We start from the raw sequence: 8,752 nt of genomic DNA, 5'->3' as shown, positions 1-8,752 counted from the left end.
CCTAGCATTGAGACCGGGAAATTTCAAGCAATTTAGCGATGTTTTTGTATGCCAAATTTAGTCGTATGAGGCCCTTCCACTAAGCCTAAAATGTTTCAAGAAATTCGACAATGTTTCTATGTTTTATTTGGATATTTAATATTTTATGAACATTTTATAATCGTCAAGGCATTTAAAAATAAATAAATTTGGCTATATAAAGCATCATTCAAGATGTTTTAAGAAATTCATTTTAGATATTAAAATAGATATTTTATGGGATCATTTTTTTTTTACATGGTTCAAATAGCAATGTGATGAATGGGAGGATATTTTTGGCTATTCATTTTAGACCTTTTGATACATTTTACAGGTGCGGTGTGTGTTTTGGATGATGTTGAACATTGTATAGTCAAGATGGTTACGAGGATAAAAGTCTATTTTGCTACAAAAGAGGATAAATGTCTATTTGCATCTTGTCTTAGCTATGTATTTAAGGTAGAGATGTAGTTGACGATTTGAGGTAATCATCCAAATAATAAATTGAGAAAGAAAACTGAATTTAATCAAATTAAGTAAAAAAACAGTTTATTGATTTGTTAGATGTTAGTTTTTATATTCAATAAATTGGACAGCACCTCCTCTGTTTTTCTTTTCGAGTTCGAGTCTTTCTTGTTAAACCAACTGCGCTTAATATGTTCTAAACCAAGAACAACACCAAGATCTAAATCATACCAAAATTGTTAGAATAAACAACAATAACACATACCTGAATTCATCGTGAAAGCGATGTATTATACTATAGGAGAGGTTGTCGGTCTTCCTCAATCAAACCACCGGACGGCTCTAATGGTTCTCTTTCAATGATGGGATTGATAAGAGTTAGGGTGCCAATAAGGTTTGATATCTTGGGGACCATAACCACAAAAGCCCTTTATATACTATTCCAATAGGGTTCCCATTAAAACCCAAGAGCCCAAGAGTCTCTACCCATTAATTCCATACCGTTTAAGAATATCAAAAGTCTTTTCTTAATTAGGTCACATAATGTTTGGTATACCAAAAGCCTTAAAACATTAATTTAGCCTAGTGATTTAATCGCACACACAAAACCCACATAAGTATTAGTCTTGTATTTGTACAAGTCTAACAATTTCCAACTTGGGTTTTGTTTGTGTGCTTAATACCTTAAAATCACATATACCTTAGAGAGCTCTTTCTTAAGGCTAATATTAATTCCTTTAGTTCAATCTGGTCGATCTTATGAGTTAGTGTGGGATCAAAGTGGCTTTCGTCACACTTAACGTGACTAGACCTTCTGTGGTCACCAACACCAAACACATTCAATGACATAGATCAAGTATGGATAGGTAGCATGGAAACTACATGTAAAGTGATTATAATCATGTCTGTTTCCAACTGGTCCTTGACTTCATTCTTTAGTGAGATCATAAAATTGAAGTCCCTTGAGTGCAAAACCGCAAGATACCTTAATGCAAAACCACACACATGTACAAACGAGTTCAGTGAGTAAACATAAGCCATCAGCTTTATTCTATATAGACAAAATACTGAAATATGGTCAAAACAATCACAAAATTATTGGTTCCAACTAGACCAAAGGATCATACGAAACAATACCCATATTAGCAACATGCTCGTGAAAGACCTTGGGTGGTAAACCTTTAGTCATAGGATCGGCAAGCATGGAACCAGTTCCTATGTGTTCTATAGAAATTTGACCATTCTGAACTCTTTCCTTCACAACCATGAACTTAATGTCCACATGTTTAGACTTCGTAGTACTTCGGTTGTTATTTGAATATAGCACCGCAGATTTATTGTCACAAAATAACTTCAGTGGTCTTTCAATTCCAACTATAACACGCAGTCCTGTGACAAAATTGCGAAGCCATAAACCATGATTGGATGCCTCAAAACAGGCTATAAACTCCGCCGCCATGGTTGAAGAAGCTATGAGTGTCTGTTTGGCACTCCTCCAGGAAATAGCACCTTCAGCCAACATGAAAATATAGCCCGAAGTGGATCGCTTACTATCTTGGCATCCGACAAAATCGGAATCAGAAAACCCAGTGATCTCCAAAATTTCTGATCTTCTATAGGTGAGCATATAATCTTTTGTTCTCTGCAAGTACCTCATAACCCGTTTGGCTGCTTTCCAATGATCCATTCCTGGGTCACTCAAATATCTACCCAACATCCCAACTATAAACGCAAGATCCGGACGCGTACATACTTGAGCATACATAAGACTTCCTACAGCTGATGCATAAGGAACCTTTTGCATTTCCTGTTTCTGAAGCTCGGTCTTGGGGCATTGACCGAGACAAAATTTATCACCTTTAGATACTGGGTTGTCTCCCGGTGCAGAACCACTCATGCCGAATCTTAGCAATACTTTATCGATGTAGCTCTTTTGTGACAGTCTCAAAATACCTTGAGAGCGATCTCGTATTATCTCAATTCCTAATACAAAAGAGGCATCACCAAGATCTTTCATCTCGAAATTCCTTTTGAGAAAATTCTTGGTGTCGTGCAACAAGCCAACATCACTACTTGCTATCAGTATATCATCGACATATAAAACCAGAAAGACAAACTTACTTCCACTAAATTTGTGATATACGCAATCTTCTACTAAATTTACCTCAAAACCATACGAGATAATAACTTCATGAAATTTACGATACCATTGACGGGACGCTTGTTTAAGGCCATAGATGGATTTCTTTAATTTGCATACCATAGACTTTGAATTTCCAGATATAAAGTTTTCTGGTTGCACCATATAAATTGTTTCATCAATGTTTCCATTGAGAAATGTAGTCTTTACATCCATCTGATGCAACTCTAGATCAAAATGAGCTACAAGTGCCATGATTACTCTGAATGAATCCTTTGCCGATACCGGAGAGAAGGTTTCTTTAAAATCAATGCCTTCCTTTTGAGTAAATCCTTTTGCGACAAGACGAGCCTTATATCTCTTGATGTGGCCTTGCGAATCCCTTTTGGTCTTAAATATCCATTTACAACCAATAGGTTTCGCACCGAATGGCAACTCGACAAGATCCCAAACATCATTGTCTTTCATGGATTTTATTTCCTCCTCCATTGCAATGATCCACTTTTGAGAGTTAGAACCTTGTAGGGCTTGATGAATGTTTACAGGATCGTCATCCATTATGCCTACATTTTCCTCATGTTCTTGAAGAAATACATAATAATCATCTGGAATTGCACTCCTTCTTTCTCTAGTGGATCTTCTCAATAGCACTTCTATATTATCTTGAGGTTGGTGATTTTGTTCTTCTTGAGAAACTTGATTGTTGTCTTGTTCCATAATTGGTTCTTGATTGACGTCAGTCATTGAAGCCTGGACATCAATTGAAACCAGCTCAGGAAGAGAGATAAAATCTTCTTCAAAGACAACATTCCTTAAACCCTCTCCCTTCTCAAAATGACAATCCTCAAAGAATCTAGCATTACCCGTTTCAAAAATTGACTTAGTAGTGGAATTATAGAACTTGAAACCCCGTGATCGTTCAGAGTAACCGATAAAATAGCAGCTAATAGTTCTTGCATCCAGTTTTCTTTCTTGAGGTTTGTATGCTCGAGCCTCAGCTGGACAACCCCAAACGTGAAGATGCCTTATACTAGGCTTCTTCCCCGCCCACAACTCATAAGGGGTTTTAGCTACTGCTTTACTCGGTACTCTATTGAGTATATATGCTGCAGTTTTAAGTGCCTCACCCCAGAGTGATTCTGGCAAAGAAGAATGATTTATCATGCTTCTTACCATGTCCTTAAGAGTGCGGTTTCGTCTTTCGGCAACACCATTCATGCTAGGTTTGCCCGGCATTGTGTATTGGGGGACGATTCCACATTCCTCTAGGTATTTGGCAAAAGGTCCTGGACGTTGTTCACCCGATCCATCATATCTACCGTAATATTCCCCTCCACGGTCAGATTTGATAGCTTTAATTTTCCTATCAAGCTGAAGCTCAACTTCAGCTTTAAAGGACTTGAAAACGTCCAAGGATTGTGACTTCTCATGAATTAGGTAAATATATCCATATCTCGAGTAGTCGTCTATGAACGTGATAAAGTATTGTTGTCCATTCCAAGATGCCGTAGGGAATGGACCACAAATGTCCGTATGAATCAGTTCTAAGACACTCGAGCACCTATTAGCACCTAATTTTCTTTTATTGGTTTGTTTTCCCTTGATGCATTCCACACAAACTTCAAAATTTGATAAATCAAGGGAATCTAAGATACCATCTGACACAAGTCTTTGAATTCTATCTTTTGAGATATGACCCAAGCGCTTATGCCATAAGGTTATAGAATTTTCTTCCAATTTACGCTTTGTACCTCTTGAGTTAGTATGCAGAATTTCATTATACGAAGCAATAGAATCAACCATATACAGATTATCAATTAACGAACCAGAACCAATAAGATTTGACTTGAGAAAGAAATTAACTTTACTATCTCCGAAAGAACAAGAAATACCAAATTTGTCCAAACAAGAAATAGAAATTAAATTCCGTCTAAACGACGGAGCAACAAAAGTCTCATTCAAATCTAAATAAAATCCAGTTTTTAACAATAATCTGAAATTTCCAACAGCTTCAACTGGAACTGTTTTGCCATCGCCCACATAGATAAATCTTTCAGCATCATTTGGCGGTCGGCTCCACAGGCAACCCTGCATAGACATACTTATATGAGTAGTAGCACCAGAATCTACCCACCAAGAATGTCTTGGTACAGAAGCTAAATTAACTTCAGAACAAACCAAAACGAGAAGCTTACCCTTCTTTACACGCCAGGCGGCGTACTTTGGGCAATCCTTCTTGAAGTGGCCAGGTTTCTTGCAGAAATGACAGGCAAATTCCTTATCCTGTTTCTTTCCCTTATTCTGGTCAGATGTAACTTTATCAGCATACTCGAGTTTCTTTCTCTTCTTATTATGAAAAGTAGATGCCAAGTGAGCACTTTCAGTTTTCTCTCGCTTAAGCCTATCTTCTTCTTGCACACACTGAGAAATCAGCTCATTAATACTCCATTTTTCCTTCTGAGTATTATAACTTATTTTGAACTGATTAAATTGTGCAGGAAGAGTGATAAGAACCAAATGGACGAGAAGATTTTCCTTAATCTCGATCTCAAATTCCTTAAGTTTTCCAGCGAGATGAGACATTTCCATAATGTACTCCCTAACGTTCCCCTTGCCTTGATACTTCATGGAAATGAGTGAATTTAGAAAACTACTCGCTTCCGATTTATCATTTTTGGCAAAGTAAGTCTCAATTTGAGCGAGAAACTTCTTGACATCATTGTTCTCAGTCATAGAGCCCCGAAAAGATTCTGGAATGGAACGCCTAATGATCATAAGACTCATGCGGTTAGACCGTTCCCACTTTTCTATATTGACCATATTAGGGTCTTCCGGAGTTGCAGTGGGTCTTTCGGTCCGTAATGCAAGGTCTAGATCCATGCATCCTAGAACGATCTCCACGTTCTCTTTCCAAGCCTTAAAGTTCGACCCATTCAGCATAGGGATCGAGTTCAAATTTGTAGATATATGTGAGGCAGCCGCAGTAATTGAATTTATAACAAAAATAAAATATATAAACTCACAATTAATAGATTACGTTAGACATAATCTAATGGCATAAAGGTGGGCCCAATTAAACAAGATACTAAACACAACATTAATATTTAACCTTTGGGCAATAATATCAATTTGCAAGCAGTACTCTCCACGTAGTAATCAAAGCATTGACAATAAGCTCGGTCAAATAATAGTCTTTCTTTGGATCGACTACTATCCACATGAGTAAAACTTTTGCAACTGTCACACGCTCATTACCACTCGCATATGTATTATTCGGCCAAATAATAGTCTTCCTTTGGGTCGATTATTATCCGCATGAATTATAAATATACACATCTTCATATTTCAAAACAGATTAATTTATATAACAGAGGCTACTTTGGCAACATGTTATTTTAATTAATACAATTTGAAATACAAGACACATATAAACCAGCGCCGCAACGTAAATAATTCCTGAACGTCTTGTGCCAGTGCGTGACCCCAAAATAAAGCCATCCAGAAACACAACGGACAAAGTTTCTATAGTGTTTTATGAATCAAAACATTTTGTTTCAGCCGTCAACATAAATATGAACGAACATACACAAATATATTCATATAAACATGAACCTAAATCAACACATATTAATCACCCAAATTCCGAATAGGCGAAGAATTCAACATATGTAGAATAAATCTAACAACCTAAGCACGATTTATGGCTCTGATACCAACTGTTAAACCAACTGCGCTTAATATGTTCTAAACCAAGAACAACACCAAGATCTAAATCATACCAAAATTGTTAGAATAAACAACAATAACACATACCTGAATTCATCGTGAAAGCGATGTATTATACTATAGGAGAGGTTGTCGGTCTTCCTCAATCAAACCACCGGACGGCTCTAATGGTTCTCTTTCAATGATGGGATTGATAAGAGTTAGGGTGCCAATAAGGTTTGATATCTTGGGGACCATAACCACAAAAGCCCTTTATATACTATTCCAATAGGGTTCCCATTAAAACCCAAGAGCCCAAGAGTCTCTACCCATTAATTCCATACCGTTTAAGAATATCAAAAGTCTTTTCTTAATTAGGTCACATAATGTTTGGTATACCAAAAGCCTTAAAACATTAATTTAGCCTAGTGATTTAATCGCACACACAAAACCCACATAAGTATTAGTCTTGTATTTGTACAAGTCTAACATTTCTGTGCTTTTGTTGTGTCCTGAGGCTTGGTCTTTCGGCGATTTGAGGTTGGGTCCGAGTGTCGCGTCCGTTTTGGAGTGCACCTACGGACAAGACGAGTGGTTGTCGGATCTTGAGGGAATTTTGCCGGGGAGCCTTTGCACCGTGAGGCGGCAATAAATTCTCTAAGGACAGTCGGTGTGTCGACGCTTCAACCGGATAACTATATGCTAAACCCGACTACTTTATTTATCTGTCTACTGCATACTATTTTTATGTCAATATAATACTGCGGTTTATATTGCTTTAAATATATTACCAACAGTTTAACTATCAAGGAGTAATGTTGATGGATAAAAGAAGACAAACTACGTAGGAGAGAATGAAGAAGGACATGTGAAGTGAGCCATGGACTTCGTGTGCCCAAGGGACTTAAGGACCTAGTGAGAGATAACCTTAATGGTGAAGTCAAATTGTAAAAAGTAAGCTCGTGTGTGAACTACGAGAGTTGAGAAATATGTGTACAAGGCAGATCTCAACTTAAGTGCAAACTCAATGATTAGGATGACTATAATTAGAACTCTAGTTGAGTGGAGGGTGCAAGAAAATCCTTATTTAATAATACTCAAAAGATAACGATTTTATATTAAAACAATTATTTTTTACTTTTTTACAATGATTTTAACAAAATTCATTATTTTTGAGTATTTTTTTTATTTTTTACTTTTTTACAATGGTTTTAACAAAATTCATTATTTTTGAGTATTTTTTTTATTTTTTACTTTTTTTACAATGGTTTTAACAAAATTCATTATTTTTGAGTATTTTTTTTTATTTTTTACTCATTATTTTTGAGTATTTTTTTTAATCAAAGACAATGGTTTATGAAAAACTATTATCTTTGAGTGATTTTTGGACTACAACAATAGTTTATAAAAATCATTATCTATGTACACTTTTTTGGAGGGGATTATAATAATGATTTTTGAAAATTGTTGTCTATTTGTGCTTTGGAGGGCTACGAAAACGATTTTTCTATTTGCACTTTTTTGGGCTATAACAACGATTTTTGAAAATCGTTGTCCTTTTACAAAAACCTAATCCTTTTATTCTCTTCTCATGCTAAGTATCTCAGGCGAATGTCATCTCTTCCATGCCAACTTTGGACATCACCGACGACCCCTCTTCCTCTCTTCCTCCACCAAGTCGAGCGGCTCCACCTCCCTCACCGTCGCCGGCCGTTTATCTCCTCTCTCCTCAAGCTCCACCACATCCCTTCCTCATCACCTCTTCCTTACGCCAACACAAGAAGACACACGACGCCAAAGTCCTGACTTCACCTTCCATTCATCCTTTTTCTCAAATTCTAACCATCTCTTCTCTTCGGGTTTGAAGAGATAGATCCGACCACTTCATCTCCACCTCCTCCTTGGGTAAGAAGAGGAAATTTAGCCACTTCATCATCTAGCATCCCTTCATTGTCACTGATAGCCCCCTCTTCTCTTTGGGTTAGAAGAGGAGATTTTGGTTCATCTCCTTCACTTTTAGACAGCAACTATTCTCCTCTTTGGATTAGAAGAGGAGATTTTCGTTCATCTCCTTCATTTTCAGACAGCAACTATTCTCCTCTTTGGGTTAAAAGAGGAGATTTTTGTTCATCTCCTTCACTTTCGGACAGTAACTATTCTCCTCTTCGGGTTAGAAGAGGAGGGCAACCCTCTTCTGGCAATTCTGACATTAGCCCCTCTACAAGTGCCTACAACCCCCGTCCACTCACGAGCATCTCTTTGTGTGCAGTTTATATTTCTTGTTGGGTTATTTCTTAAGTGTTGATTGTTCATTTGTCTATTAATACTTGTATTGAATTGATCTTCGATGATTAATTTGCACACACCTTGGTTAATTTAGTTCATACCCACAATGTGTTCAACAAAATGTCTCTTACTTAGTTA

The sequence above is a fragment of the Zingiber officinale genome, chromosome 8B (genome assembly GCF_018446385.1).
Source record: "Zingiber officinale cultivar Zhangliang chromosome 8B, Zo_v1.1, whole genome shotgun sequence".
NCBI lineage: Eukaryota > Viridiplantae > Streptophyta > Magnoliopsida > Zingiberales > Zingiberaceae > Zingiber > Zingiber officinale.
Note: the sequence above shows the minus strand (reverse complement) of the source record.